Source organism: Carcharodon carcharias, chromosome 1, assembly GCF_017639515.1.
Source record: "Carcharodon carcharias isolate sCarCar2 chromosome 1, sCarCar2.pri, whole genome shotgun sequence".
NCBI lineage: Eukaryota > Metazoa > Chordata > Chondrichthyes > Lamniformes > Lamnidae > Carcharodon > Carcharodon carcharias.
In genome coordinates this window covers 183944976-183961437 of record NC_054467.1, presented here as the reverse complement: position 1 = coordinate 183961437, position 16462 = coordinate 183944976, and positions in this window count along the sequence as shown.

Sequence of the window (16462 nt, the reverse complement as noted above, 5' to 3'; positions counted from 1 at the left end):
AAGCAGCACTTGCTTATCAATAACCTGCTCACTGTTGCCCAGTTTGCGTTCCGCCAGGACTACTCAGCTCCTGACCTCATTACAGCCTTGGTTCAAACATGGAGAAAAGAGCTAAACTCCGGAGGTGAGGTGAGAGTGACTGCCCTCGACATCAAGGCAGCATTTGACAGAGTATGGCATCAAGGAGCCCTAGCAAAACTGGAGTCAATGGGAATCAGGGGGAAAGCTGTCTACTGATTGGAGTCATACCTAGCACAAAGGAAGATGGGTGTGGTTGTTGGAGGTCAGTCACCTCAGCTCCAGGATGTCACTGCAGGAGTTCGTCAGGGTAGTGTCATTAGCCCAGCCATCTTCAGCTGCTTCATCAATGACCTTCCTTCCATCATAAGGTCAGAAGTGAGGATGTTCATTGATGATTTGCACAATGTTCAGCATCATTCGCGACTCCTCAGATATTGAAGCAGTCCATGTCCAAATGCCGCAAGACCTGGACAATATCCAGGCTTGGGCTGACAAGTGGCAAGTAACATTCGCACCACAAAAGTGTCAGGCAATGACCATCTCCAACAAGAGAGAATCCAACCAGCACCCCTTGACTTTCAATAGCTTTACCATCACTTAATCCCTCAATATCAACATCCTGGGGATTACCGTTGACCAGAAACTGAACTGGACTAGCCATATAAATACCGTGGGTACAAAAGCAGGTCAGAGGTTAGGAATAGTGCAGTGAGTAACTCACCTCCTGGCTCCAGAACTTGCCACACCCCTAGCCAAGCTGTTCCAGTACAGCTCCAACATTGGCATCTACCCGGCTATGTGGAAAATTTCCCAGGTATGTCCTGTACACAAAAGGCGGAATAAATAGAACCTAGCCAATTACCGCTCCATTAGTCTACTCTCCATCATCAGTAAAGTAATGGAAAGGGTCATCAACAGTGCTATCAAGCAGCACTTGCTTATCAATAACCTGTTCACTGATGCCCAGTTTGCGTTCCGCCAGGACCACTCAGCTCCTGAGGAAGATGTCCACCATCGACAAGGCACAAGTCAGGAGTGTGATGGAATACTCCCCATTTGGCTGAATGAGTGCAGCTGCCACAATACTCAAGAAGCTTGACACCATCCAGGACAAAGCAGCCCGCTTGATTGGCACCACATCCACAAACATTTACTCCCTCCACCATCGACGCACAGTAGCAGCAGCGTGTACCATCTACAAGTTGCACTGCAGGAATTCACCAAGGCTTTTCCGTCAGCACCTTCCAAACCCACAGCCACTACCATCTAGAAGGACAAGGGCAGAAAATAGATGGGAAAACCCTACCACCTAGAAGTTCCCCTCCAAGCCACTCACCATCCAGACTTGGAAATATATTGCTGTTCCTTCACTGTCGCTGGGTCAAAATCTTGAATCTCCCTTCCTAACAGCATTGTAGGTGTACCTACGCCACATGGACTGCAGCGGTTCAAGAAGGCAGCTCACCACCACCTTCTCAAGAGCATCTAGGGCAATTAATGCTGGTGCAGCCAGCAAAGCCCACATCCCATGAATGAATAAAAATAAATAAATAAATGAAAAGAGGAATAGTGTACAAAAGAAAGGATGTTATGACGATAATTAGTTCAGTCTCCAAATCTGGGCACCACACTATAGCTTGCAGTTAAAATCAGGAGGATAATCCCTACAAGGATATTTTTATGAGTAGACATATTTCATGTTCATAAAATCAGCTTTAGATTTGAATGGACTTAAGTTTGACACATTCGACTTATGATAAGTCAATGAAGCAGTTAACATTAGTCAGACAAAATGAATTATAAACACCATCAGGAACAAATCAGCTATCTCATGGATTCAAATTTGATTTACATTGTGAGGCAAAAGACCTTCAAGTTAAGTCAACATGCTTCAATTTGCTTCAAGTGTATATATAATAAGAATGGATAAACAATCAAAGAGTTCTACAATGCAGAAACCAAAGTTGCAACAGCAATTGATTACATTATAGGTGACAGTTGGAAGACGGTGCAATAAAAAATGTAATTTCTTGGTCTTGTAATGTACTTGGTGCAATCATTGCCAGGTTATAGCAACAGTGGATCATGCTTTTCCCATAAACTTCTTTGCTGTCAATGTCTTCTTGAACTGACTTTTTTTCGTCTGCTAGAGAGCAAATGTTTTGCAATCCTGTACATTAATGATGTCAGTGCATGTGGCATGATGTTCTATGACAACTATCACAGAAAACCGCACAAGTAGCCAGGAATTACCATGGAAACAAGGGGAAAGGAATAGCAGAGTGAAAATGTATCAATTAGATAAATATGACATAATAGGTAGCTAGTAGCAAGACACAAGCCATATATCTGAATTGGAAGAATCTTTAGATGTCCTAAACTGTCAAAGTAAAAGAAGTAGCTGCTGAGATAGTAGATGCATTGGTTTTAATTTCCCAAAATTCCCTAGATCCTGGAAATGCCCCATCAGTTTGGAAAATAGCAAATATGACTCCCCTATTCAAGAAAGGAGGGAAACACGAAGCAAGATTCTAAGGCCAGTTAGCTTAACATTTGTCTTAGGCAAAATGCTGGAATCTATTATTAAGGTTATAGTGGGTCACTTGGAAAATCTCAATGCAATCAGGCACAGTCAACATGGTTTTGTGAAAGGGAATTAGTGTTTGACTAACTTTATGGATTATTTGAGGAAGTAACAAGCAACATGGTTAAAGGGGATAAAAGCAAGTATAAACAGTATTAACTTCATCACATTTCCACTTCTCTTCAGCTCTGAAGAAGGGTCGTACTGACTCAAAACATTAAGTATGGGTCACATTCAGGTCAGCTATGGGGCAGAATTTTCTGCCTGTTGGGCGGATGCGCCCGACCCAAACTCTGGCGGGTGGGGAGCTGATCCCTGCCAGTGAGGCGGGCCACACTGCCATTTTACGTGGGCGGGCCAATTAAGGCCTGCCCAGCGTGATGTCTGGCGGGAAGCCATGTCACATGAGATGGGACTTGTTCATAATTTGCAGATTAACTTTGTTAAAATGTTTAAAACCCTACATGAAACCTCACCCTGCCGCTGGATGAGGTTTCATGTTTTCTCTATTTGCCGCCGGTGCTCTTGGCCTGCCAACCAATCTTAATGTTGGACGAGCAGGTGTCAGAGATTAATCACACCAAGTCATTATTAACACATAGAAACCCCATTTATTACTTGTGCACAAGGGAGAACAATACAACGAGAGCTATTGTACCGTCTCAAAGCAGAATACACAAACACTTGCTTAAAAACATTTTACAGCCAATCAGTAAATTTTGCACATCTCAATCTGATTATTTGCATGCCAATCCATGTTTTATTAAATTTCCATTCCTACACAACAGGTGCGGTGCCTACGCACTTGGTTATCACAACTTTGATTACATTTGGCCTGAGAAAGAACAACATGGAATGTCTCAGGGATCATCCTACAATAGTGGTCAGGCAAGATGCTATTGTTCTTCAAGGTTGCAGTATTTTTCTCTTAGGCTTAAGCATTTAATTCAATTTCTCCATTAACCCTTTTAATACTAAGTGGGCTCCCTACAGTTGTCTAGGCCACCACACTTACCCCCTTTTGCCCTAAAAGGACAATCCACCACCCTTAGCCAAGTTCTATGTATCCTAGCTGCTAGGCTTCATCCTCAGAGGGGTCTTGATCCCCGAGGAGAGGGAGGGAATAGATAGCTGGCTTGAATCAGCAAGGTAGGCACAGGAACTCAATGGCAGCTCACCCACCCGAGTACTACCCTTGGTATAATTTCTCCTGATGCATAGCCAGGCTGGGCCCTTAACGACCACAAAGATGGGCCATCTCCAAATGGGCACTCGATGAATTAGGACCCCTGTGTTACCTCGGGGCCAAGTGCCACCTGCAGGGAAAGCCAGAAAATGCATCTCTGAGGAGGAGAGGTTAACAGGAAAATGAGTACACATCCAACATTCAGCCCGATTAATTTGCGAGGCTACGGCCTGCATTCGTTGAACCGCAGAATTGGTGTTCCATGCCCCCGCAAGAATCATGCAGGACAGGATCCAAATCAGAATCAACATTCTGATGGCTCAGTTAGAGGTCCTGTACAATCACTTCTGTCCTAGGTCAGTGTCCGCTTGACATGCGAGGCGTGGATCCACAAGGGTCGTCCTTCAACCTTCACAGCCATATGGTGGTGAGCATAACTTGGAAAGGCCCCTCCCATTGAGATTCCAAACAAACTCCTGAAGGTCTTTACCAGGACTAGGTCCCCAGGCTGGTATTGATGACAGTCTTCAATGGTGGGCTTTTTCTGAGCTTCTACTACCTGTGTATGTAAGCTTTTGAGAGAATTAGTAAGCGCTATACAGTATGTAATCATTCCCTTATCCATAGCGTGGATGTCCATTTCCCTAGCAGACAAAGGTGGGGCCACTGGGAGGCGCATAGAACGTCTCATTACAACTTCATAAGGAGAGAGGGAGGTGGTGCAGTTAGAGTGCAAGCTCATAGTCATGAGCGCCAGGGGTAGAGCTTCAGGCCAGTTTCAAACCAGTTTCTTCACATAATTTAGCTAGTTTGTTTTTCAGAATACCATTTTGTCTTTCCACCGTCCGAGTAGACTGGTGGTAGTATGGGCAGGAAAGGTGATGGTTGCATTGTAAGGCCTTCAACAGTTCCTTTATCACTTTAGCGATAAAATGAGGCCCATTATCACCTGTTAAAATCTCTGATATCCTAAACCTGGGTATGTATTCACGTAACAACAATTTACAACAATAGCAGCATCATTCCGTTGGGTGGGATATGCCTCCGCCCATCGCGAGAACAGACATACTATAACTAAAACATAATTATATCCCATACATTTAGGCATTTGTATAAAGTCCATTTGTTGGTGTACAAATGGGCCCCATGCTGGGGTCTAGTACCAACAGTCACCGCGGGCGTCTTGCCTGGGTTATGTCATTGACATAGGTATGACAGGTATTACTAATACAATGCCTATTAGCATATTACTATTCACTATACATTCAACATTCATTCTATATACACGTGTTAAACCTTTGAATTGGCAACCGGTCAAGTCATGATTCTTGTGTCGTGAGAGATTCAATAAATGCTCATTAGTTACCCATAAAGGGACTACCCCTTCTTTAATCTGTCTTAAATTTCTCGGGCTTGTTCCAGTGCCCAAGATCCATAGGTGCTGCATTCATCATTTCTGCTCGCTTCGTCTGGAATATCTTTCCCTATTTCAATTAATTTATTGATAGTCCCTGCATGACTTTCGAGCATGGTAGCCAGGTTTTGAATTAACCAATGATGTCCCTATATTGAATATCATAGTGGCATCATTTATCAGGCTGCACTTAACACGGTTCCATCCCAAGCCTGATCGCATCTCGCCATTGAACTGAACTGCTTCAGTCATCAATTAGCGCATCAGAGCCGTATAGAGTGCTTGGGTATGGGTTGAGCACCACTAGGGCAGGACAATGCCGGATACATTCAAGACAACGGGTACCAGCTCATGGGGTACATTATCATACAAAACTTCGCTGGTCCTGGATGCATAGTCGGACAGGATGGGTCAGTCGGTGTGGTTTGAGGGGCTTCAATTATCTTTACTCGGACTGTGAAAGTAGACGTGGGAGGTGGCTGGGTACTGGCGTACCTGCCATGCTCAATCTGAAGCAAACCCTTGCTACATTTTTAAAGCACTTGTTCTCCTACTGTTACATTTATCATTCCCCGTTGCGTGTCGCATTCGGCACTGTCCACGCTGTACCAAAGTTCCTCCAGCAGTGCAGGATGAGCAGTGATGATCCCTGACCTTGTTGCTAGTACTGGTACACCCACAGGATCGTAGATCTGTGGAGACATTAACATCGGCTCTCGTTCTCATATCTACAAGTGCGCATGTATCACCTGTCATAATTACCTCATATGGTCCATGACTGTTCGCTCCAAGCTCACCTTGACCATCACCTTATTCCCCAGTTGGGGGGGTCTGTTGTTGCTCTTTGGATTTCCTGTTTCTATATCCTTAATCATCTGTCAGTCTCTAACTTCCTCTCTCAACTCATGTAATTGCCCACTTAATTCCCTTACATTGTCCTGTATTTTTCCTTTCAGTGGCCCTACACCTCCTACTATAAAGCCTTCAGGTAATTGCATGGCCCTTCCTGTTATCAATTCAAATGCAGTGAACCTGATAGTTCTATTTGATGTAGCCCTAAGGCGCATCAGAATGCTGGGCAATACTGTGACCCAGTTGTTGCCTGTCTCCTGAATGGCTTAGGCTATAGATGTTTTTAAAGTTCAGTTCATCCTTGCCACCATCCCTGGACTCTGGGGGTGGTAAGGAGTATGGAATTTCGGTTTAATTTCCATAAGATTACACACTTCTTTAATGACTCTCCCTGTGAAATGAGTTAACTGATCTGAATCCAACTGGGTAGGCACCCCCACTCCTTCCGGTTTACTCTCTCCTGCTGCTGTCTCATGTCAGACCTCAATTCCTTAAACAACTTTACAATGTGCCTTCTTATCCTATCTTTCAATGGCTCAGTATCTTCACTTCCAGTGATGGTTCTCTCTGGGAACTGCTTAACCCTGTCTGTCATCAAGATGTTAATCCTGTGGTCTTACTTTTAGTAGCTCACAGGCATATTAATATAATCAGTAATACATCTATTTAGCCTTTTCCCAGCTTTCCCTTTACCTGTATCTATCTTGTAGTAAATTATTAAGTATTATTTCTCCTTGCCCTTCAATTGCCTCAACTACAGACACTGAATAATTTTACCTCTAAGGTTTTTTTTCTCACCACGATCATCTTGATTCTCTTGAAGTCAGTTTCTCTATTGTCTTGATTGTTTGAAATGTTTCCTTACTCTTTAGGCAGTTCCAATGCCTCAGTTGATGGCCAGATTATCAAATTCATTTTCCTTAAAACAGTTTGCATATTATATCCTCTTTCCTTAACTCATTCTCCTACTTGCCTCATACCATTTTACACATGCAACAGCTACCATCTTATCTTGTTCAGGTTGCCTGGAGAGACTTTAAAATAAATAAAATATTCTCATAACAGTTTTAAAAACAGAAATCAGGTATTGACAAGTTATGCTTCCTTATCTTATTCTCAAACATTTTATTGTCTCAAAAGTAACCCACTAAATTGGGTCTGACCCTTTTCTTTTAGAATTATCCCAGATTCATTAACTCGGCCAAAAATTGGATTTCTGCCAAGCTTTGTCAAGGTCTTTAGCTTAACTTCATATTTTGGGAACAGACTTTACAAGTACAAAAGCTTGCAGCATTTGAATTAGTGCCAATTGTTGTCAAACCTTTTAAAATGAAAATTCCCTTTTGAGAACGTTATCAAGAACCAAACCTCAAATTTTTAAACTTTGTAAGAACTGTAATTTACACTATCAAAATTAAAACAACCTCTTTTTCATATGTAATGATTTGTATTCAAGTTATAATTTCCTTTTGTTTATCGACACATTCTTTATCTTAGATAGCATCCCCGTTATTCAAAATAACCTGTTAAATTACACTGCACTTTACATCTCAAGATTGTCCCAAATTCAAATTACAGTGCTGTTGGGATGCAGATTTCCTTTAATATTTAATTCATCTCTTCAAAAGAAACGTCTTTTATCCATTGGAACCATCTAGACCTTGTGGTTATGTCTTTTGGTTTTCCTAGAATCCTCCTGAATTTCAAGTCATTTTTTCCTCAGAATTTTAGAATACAAACTCATATGTATTAATCCCAATCAGTCTGGAAGCTGATGATGAGGGTTATTCCCTACTAGTCTGCAAGGGGGTGGTACAAGGGTTGGTTCATCTCAAACAAAGGCAAGCCCTGTTTTATCTTTACACTACCTTCAAATTATGATTTTTGCCAGAAATCTCAACTCAAACCTTATACTCAAAACTTTGGAATCTTTGAATAAACTTTTCCTTTAATCTAACACGGGCATTTCGACTCTAAACTCCTCAACGACACACACAAAAGACAATTCAGAGAAGAAAACCCATTAAAGCTCACATACAAAGCTTCATTGCACAAAAACAAACACATAGATAAAGGTATGTATCGATACTCCTATAATATTGAACTTAACTCTAAATGAAGCTTCAAGTAGCAGTGGGGGAATAAAGGGATCTTGAAGGCTCCACCTATAGGGATCTTCAAACTGATGAAAGATCACATTTTCTCTGCTGCTGCTTGTCAATTGGTCATTAACCCCTTGGGGAACCCTCTCTCTCTCTCTCTCTCTCTCTCCAGCACAACAGCTCTTGTAACTTAGATCAATTCATTTTTTTAAGTTACAGAAAATTCAGTAGCGGACTATCTACCTCCCTTAAAACATATTATACGCACTCAATCCTGTCCCGATTAAAAGTTCCATCTGGTGAGAAGCTCTCTCCTTTACCTTGAGTCCATTTAACCCAATCAGAAACATATTGGACAATTTCAGGACCGTAATGGGCATACATATTTGGGGTTCCCTTCAAAGGGGGAACCTGGGGTTTCTTTGATGCCATATTTCCCATTTTTATTTAATAATCTACAAAAAATACACACAGAAACTAAATCTTCAACTCCAGGGGACTGGAGTATACTACTACTACTTTTCAACTCCTGGGGACTTGAACCTCTGGGTATACTGCTACTACTTTCCAACTCCTGGGGATTTGAACCCCTGGGTATACTGCTACTACTTTCCAACTCCTGGGGACTCGAACCCCTGGGTATAATAAATTACTGGCCAGACTAATCTCCTAAATACTTAAATAGATGACTTACCCTAAGAGTCAGCCACAGGCAGGCCAAGGCAGATTGCAGGTCAACGGACCCCAGAAGCCCAAATGGGGCTGCCGTGGACTGAGGAGTCCTTGAACCGTGAGATCCTAACCCTGGCACTCCGTGACTCAGCCCTAGGGGTTAGTCATCTCGGTGGAACCTCCAGAAACTGTCAGAGATTCATCACACCAAGGCATCATTAATACATTAGAAACCCCATTTACTACTTGTGCACAGGGGAGAACAATACAATGAGAGATATTGTACCGCCTCAAAGCCCTGGCTTAAAAACATTTTACAGCCAATCAGTAAATTTTGCACATCTCAATCCGCTTATTTGCATACGTTAACTGACCAGTCCATGTTTTAGTAAATTTCCATTCCTACACAACAGGTGCAGTGCCTATGCACTTGATTATCACAACTTTGATTACATTTGGCCGAGAAAGAACAACATGGAATGTCTCAGGGATCATCCTACAATAGTGGTCAGGCAAGATGCTATTGTTCTTCAAGGTTGCAGTATTTTTCTCTTAGGCTTAAGCATTTAATTCAATTTCTCCATTAACCCTTTTAGTACTAAGTGGGCTCCCTATAGTTGTCTAGGCCACCACACAGGTCCTTTCGTTGTTTAAATGATCCTGTCAATGGCCTCAATTGGCCATTGATAGGTCGGCAGGCCCACAGCTGATTTTGCTGTACCCCTGCCTCCATGTGTCATTTTACACATCGGTGAGCCGGCCCCGCCCCCAGCTTGCCGATGACAAAATTCTGCCCATGATCTTATTGAATGGTGGAACAGACTCAAGGGGCCGAATGGCCTATTCTTGCTCCTAATTTGCATCTTTGTATGTTCATTTGTTCGAAGTAGCCCTGAGAGGAGGGTTAGAAACGATCAGTCAATCACTGGTCACCCTAATTCCTGCCCTTTATGTCTGTTTTTCAAGTTATTTTTTCTAATTATCAAGCATGGCCCCTTCAGTTCTTTCCTCTTCTCTCCCGGCTTCTCCAGAAGGCATTAACTTATACTGTGGAAAAGTTCAGTAGAAATTGTTAGTCTGTTGGCACATTTTCTGAACTAAGAAGGCAAGTGTCAGCAAGTTATTCGACTGTGGACAGCACAACGGCCAAGTTCTGTACTAATATCCTGAAATGCCTAGACTGAAATAACTGAAGAAGTAACAATGAAATGTTAAAAACAAAAATAAAAGCAAAAAACTGCGGATGCTGGAAATCCAAAACAAAAACAGAATTACCTGGAAAAACTCAGCAGGTCTGGCAGCATCGGCGGAGAAGAAAAGTGTTGACGTTTCGAGTCCTCATGACCCTTCGACAGTACTGAGTAAAAATAGGAGAGGGGTGAAATATAAGCTGGTTTAAGGTTTGGGGGGAGGTTGGGGGGAGAGAAGTGGGATGGGGGGAGGTTGTAGGGACAAGCAAGCAGGGATAGGAGCAGATAATCAAAAGATGTCACAGACAAAAGAACAAAGAGGTCTTGAAGGTGGTGAAATTATCTAAAAGAATGTGCTAATTAAGAATGGATGGCAGGACACACAAGGTACAGCTCTAGTGGGGGTGGGGTGAAATAAGACTAACAGGGCACAAAAGGTATAGATTTAAAAATAATATAAATTGGTGGGAAAAGAAAAATCTATATAAATTATTGGAAAAAACAAAAGTGAGGGGGAAGAAATGGAAAGGGGGTGGGGATGGAGGAGGGAGTTCAAGATCTAAAGTTGTTGAATTCAATATTCAGTCTGGAAGGCTGTAAAGTGCCTAGTCGGAAGATGAGGTGTTGTTCCTCCAGTTTGCGTTGAGCTTCACTGGAACAATGCAGCAAGCCAAGGACAGACATGTGGGCAAGAGAGCAGGGTGGAGTGTTAAAATGGCAAGTGACAGAGAGGTTTGGGTCATTCTTGCAGATAGACCGCAGGTGTTCGGCAAAGCGGTCGCCCAGTTTGCGTTTGGTCTCTCCAATGTAGGGGAGACCGCATTGGGAGCAACGAATGCAGTAGACTAAGTTGGGGGAAATGCAAGTGAAATGCTGCTTCACTTGAAAGGAGTGTTTGGGCCCTTGGACAGTGAGGAGAGAGGAAGTGAAGGGGCAGGTGTTGCATCTTTTGCGTATGCATGGGGAGGTGCCATTGGTGGGGGTTGAGGAGTAGGGGGTGATGGAGGAGTGGACCAGGGTGTTCCGGAGGGAACGATCCCTACAGAATGCCACCGGTGGGGTTGGGGGGGGTGGTGGGGGGGTGTTGGTGAAGGGAAGATGTGTTTGGTGGTGACTTCATGCTGGAGTTGGCAGAAATGGTGGAGGATGATCTTTTGAATGCGGAGGCTGGTGGGGTGATAAGTGAGGACAAGGTGGACCCTATCCTGTTTCTAGGAGGGAAGAGAAGGTGTGAGAACGGATGCGCGGGAGATGGGCCGGACACGGTTGAGGGCCCTGTCAACGATCGTGGGTGGAAAACCTCGGTTAAGGAAGATGGAGGACACGTCAGAGGAACTGTTTTTGAAGGTAGCATCATCAGAACAGATGCGACAGAGGTGAAGGAACTGAGAGAATGGGATGGAGTCCTTACAGGAAGCGGGGTGTGAGGAGCTGTAGTCGAGGTAGCTGTGGGAGTCGGTAGGCTTGTAATGGATATTGGTGGACAGTCTATCACCAGAAATTGAAACAGAGAGGTCAAGGAAGGGAAGGGAACTGTCAGAGATGGATCATGTGAAAATGATGCAGGGGTGGGGATCGGAAGCAAAATTAATACATTTCTTCAGGTCCTGAGGAGAGCACGAAGCAGCACCGAAGTAATCATCGATGTACTGGAGAAAGAGTTGTGGGAGGGGGCCAGAGCAGGACTGGAACAAGGAATGTTCCACATACCCCATAAAGAGACAAGCATAGCTGGGGTCCATGCGGGTACCCATAGCCACACCTTTTATTTGGAGGAAGTGAGAGGAGTTAAAGGAGAAATTGTTCAGTGTGAGAACAAGTTCAGCCAGACGGAGGAGAATAGTGGTGGATGGGGATTGTTCAGTCCTCTGTTCGAGGAAGAAGCTAAGGGCCCTCAGACAAATCCTGGTGGGGCATGGAGGTGTAGTGGGATTGAACGTCCTTGGTGAAGAGGAGGTGGTTGGGGCCAGGGAACTGGAAATTGTTGATGTGACGTAAGGTGTCAGAGGAATCACGGATGTAGGTGGGAAGGGACTGGACAAGGGGAGAGAGAAGGGAGTCAAGATAATGAGAAATGAGTTCCATGGGGCAGGAACAGGCTGACACAATCGGTCTGCCAGGACAGTCCTGTTTGTGGATTTTGGGTAGGAGGTAGAAGCTGGCCATCTGAGGTTGGGCGAATATCAGGTTGGAAGCTGTGGGAGGAAGATCCCCAAAGGAGATGAGGTCAGTGACAGTCCTGGAAACAAAGGCTTGAAGTTCAGTGGTGGGGTCATGGTCCAGGGAGAGGTAGGAGGAAGTGTCTGCGAGTTGACGCGAGTTGACCTCCGCGAGGTAGAGGTCAGTGCGCCAGACAACAACAGCACCACCCTTGTCAGCGGGTTTGATGACAATGTTAAGGTTGGACCTGAGAGAACGGAGTGCAGTAAATTCAGAGACAGGTTAGAACATTTCTTGGACTGCTGTTCCCGTTGCATTCTGAGATCCACACTCAGTGCCATGCGCTGCCATATGAACACACTCGACCTCTCCCTCCAGCAGCACCGCTGCACTTTTTTCAAAGCTGCGCCTGCCCCCAGTTTCATTTTATTCTTCGTCTCATCCGACGCCTCAACAAGAAACTTTTTCTCTTTCTCTCAAGTGCTAAGGAACGCAAGCTCCAACAACTCATCGACACCAACACCCATGTAGGACCCTCCACCCCTGCCTGTCCCTCCGTCCCCACCCCATCTTCCCCTCTCCTCACCATTCAAGGGCCTAAACACTCCTTTTAAGTGGAGCAGCATTTCACTTGCACTTCCCTCAACTTGGTCTACTGCATTTGTTGCTCCCATTGCGGTTTCCTCTACATTGGAGAGACCAAACGCAGACTGGGTGACCGCTTTGCAGAACACATTTGGGCTGTCCGCAAGCATTACCCAGACCTGCCTGTCGCTTGCCATTTCAACACTCCACCCACACGTCCGTCCTTGGCTTGCTGCATTGTTCCAGTGAAGCTCAACGCAAACTGGAGGAACAGCACCTCTTCTTCCAACTAGGCACTTTACAGCCTTCCAGACCGACTATTGAGTTCAACAATTTTAGATCGTCTCTCCTCCATCCCCACCCCATTTCCGATTTTCCCCCTCCTTTTTGTTTTTTCCAATAGTTTATATAGATTTTTCTTTTCACACCTATTTTCTATTTCCCACCTATTATTTTTAAATGTATTTCCATCCATTGTTTTATCTCTATCTTTTAGCCTTTTTCAATTCCTTCACCCCAACCCACCCCCACTAGGGCTATCTGTACCTTGCTCGTCCTTCTTTCTACCCTTAATTAGCACATTCCTTTAGATAATATCACCACCTTTAACCCTCTTTGTCCTTTTGTGTGTGACATCTTTTGGTTATCTCCACCTATCACTGGCCCTCTATCTAGCTCTTCTTGTCCCACCCACCCCCTCCCCCTTAAACCAGCTTATATTTCACTTCTTTTCTATTTTTCTTTAGCTCTGTTGAAGAGTCATACGGACTCAAAATGTTAACTGTGCTCCTCTCCGCAGATGCTGCCAGACCTGCTGAGTTTTTCCAGGTATTTTTGTTTTTGTATTAGATTTCCAGCATCCGCAGGTTTTTGCCTTTATCTTTGTGTCAGTGAGGTGTTCCTCAGGTAGTGAGCACAAGCCGAATCTACATCTATGTTTCACCGACCTGTGCCTCTGAGCTGATGGAGGTTGCATGTGAGCAGTGTGATGGGTCTTCCAGAGATTCCTCTTCAGACGTGGCCTGGGGACTCAGACTTATGCCGGGCTGCCTGTGGGCCTCTATCTGCTGTTGCCTAGAAAATAGAAAATAGAGTTTCAGTTGATGAGCATGAGTATTATAAGACTGCAGATGGCTCGCTGTGATCATCGGGATGTAATGAAGCGATGGAGCTGTGATCTGTGTTAGGTTGGTGGGACAAACCAATCTCCCTTCACCACAGGAGCAGCCTCCTCAAACTAGTGAGGGTAATGATGTCAGTGTCCCTCTCCGGGTCTGGACTCTTTCCCTTCTGTTGTGTGCCAATTTGCCCTGTATGAAGATGAAAGAAAGGCATATGAGGAGGAGGGGTGAAGCAGAGGTTGGGTGAGGTGCATGTCCCTGTGTGTGGTGAGCCCTCCCCAGAATTGCTAGAGGATGAAGTGTGAGCAACATGAGAGATAGGAGGTGGTGATGTGAAAGTCTCGGTGAGAGACTGAGTGTTGATATGTGTCCCCGGCTAATGGTTGTATGAGACCCCGAAGAGAACAGCCGTTTGAGTGCATAATGTCTTGATGAGAGTTTGATATTGAAGGGAGTTGAAGCATGACTTACCCTGGTGGAGTGGATGAGATCATTCATCCTCTTCCTGCACTGGACAGCATTTCGGGCATGGTTGTCAGCCGTACTGACCTGTTCTGCGACAACCTCCAGGCTGGAGATGTGAGGCGGATGGGCTTCCTGCAGCCATCCCTGGGATACAGGGCATGCATGTGTGCCCGCACTCCACTGATCAATGCTTCAAGGGCCAGGTTGGTGAAGCAGCATACTGCCTTCTTCTTGAGGATTATGGCCTTCTCCTTGTGCGTGGAAGGCAGCTGTAATAGTGTCCTGGAGACAGGTGGGTTGGAGAGAATGAGGTGCATGTGATTGACCAGTGTTTAAATATGGCACCTGGATCTTCGACCCCGTCAGTTGATGGCAGGCAGATGAATTTGGTCCGATACTCACCGGTGCATAATTAATGAGCTTCCAAGCCCAAAATCAGGCCTGAGTTCCCATCATTCCGAGCAGCGGTGTGGGCACCGCTGAAGCCACCCACCACCACACTTAGTCTCACAAATGGAAAATTCTGCCAAATGTTTCCATAGGTGCACATTCTACTTTAATGTGACAAAGTCACCAGTGAACATAAGTCAACCCGTTCTTTCATAGCCACCAGACATCCCAAAGCAATTTACAGCCAATGAAGTACTTTTGAAGTGTAGCCATTGTTGTAATGTAGGAAACTCAGCAGCTAATTTGAACACAGCAAAAGTCCAGCAACAGAAATGTGACAATGATGAGGGAACCTGTTTTTGTGAAATTAATTGAGAGATAAATATTAGCCAGGACGCTAAGGATAATTCCCCTGCTCTTCTTCAAACTCTGCCGTGGGATCTTTTACATCCACCTGAGAGACCAGATAGGACCTCAGATTAATATTTTATCTGAAAGACAGCACCCCAACAGTGCAGCACTCCCTCAGCACTGCAGTAGAGCGGCAGCTTTGATTTATCTGCTGAAGTCATAGAGTGGAATTTGAACTCACAACCTTCTAATGCTGAGGCAACAGTCTTACCAACTGAGGCACAACTGACATTTAGCCCAGCTGCCTCTGCCTTTCCTTTACCTATTCCAGTGCTTCTCTTACCTGACAGTTTTATGATAGGTCACCGGTTGCTCATGACCAGCAGATGGGTCATAGGGTTGAGGTGGCCCTCCTGTCAAGCTAACTCCTGACAGGGAGCTTCTGGTGGCTACAACACTGGAGCTTGTTCCTGGGCAGCATGTTGTTACCTCCCGTGTTGGTGTGGTGTACTGATGGGAAAGGCGTGAGAGGTGGCAATATCAAGTTGGTCAACTCCCACTATGCCCGGGATCTGTGTCACCGCAGATCAGTGGGATGACTGGGCTAATGGTTACTATCAGATATCGAGAGGCATCAGGATACATCACAGCCACCAGGTCTGGAAGTTGGCACACGGAGTACTCCCTATTTTCTCCCCTAGTGCCACCATAGCTGTTGACTGTGCTTTTGTGGGAAGGTCCCTGGATGGCGTCTTATATGGGGAATCTGCTGAAGATTCCATGGAAGCCGCCATTTGTTCCTGCATTGCAGAAAATTCTTTCCTGATCTTGTTGTAAATAAGCACTATTGACTTAAGGAACAGTTGTCAGTTAATATACAACCCTGAAAACCCTGACCTCAGAGCCTGTCTGTAGGCACAATGTTTCAAGCATATCATCCTATCTAGATGACTTATAGGCCCACAACCTCAGGGGCTTGGTGGCCTCTCCTCAGCCTCTGCTGTGAAGGTGACAAATTTGCGAATTACCCAGTACGACTCCCTCATTAACACAAAGTAATTCTCCCCTGGGCAAAATTATCTGTACTGGCTTATGATAGTGAAAAATACAAATAATACATGGGGTAAGTGCTGGCATGAATCTGTAGGAAAGGCCGATTTAAAAACCGGTGTACATTACTGCCTTGCTTTTAAAGAAATGGGGAGAGAAGCTGGTGGCTTTGTGCATCATATAGAAGCCTTGGCAGCAGTGAAGTATTCAGTCACTAACTTTTCGCTGACACTATGCCCTTGACCTTGCCACTTTCTGAGGTGGAATTGAGGTTGCAATCAGATCAGCCATGATTTATAAAATTGTGGAGCAGCTCAAG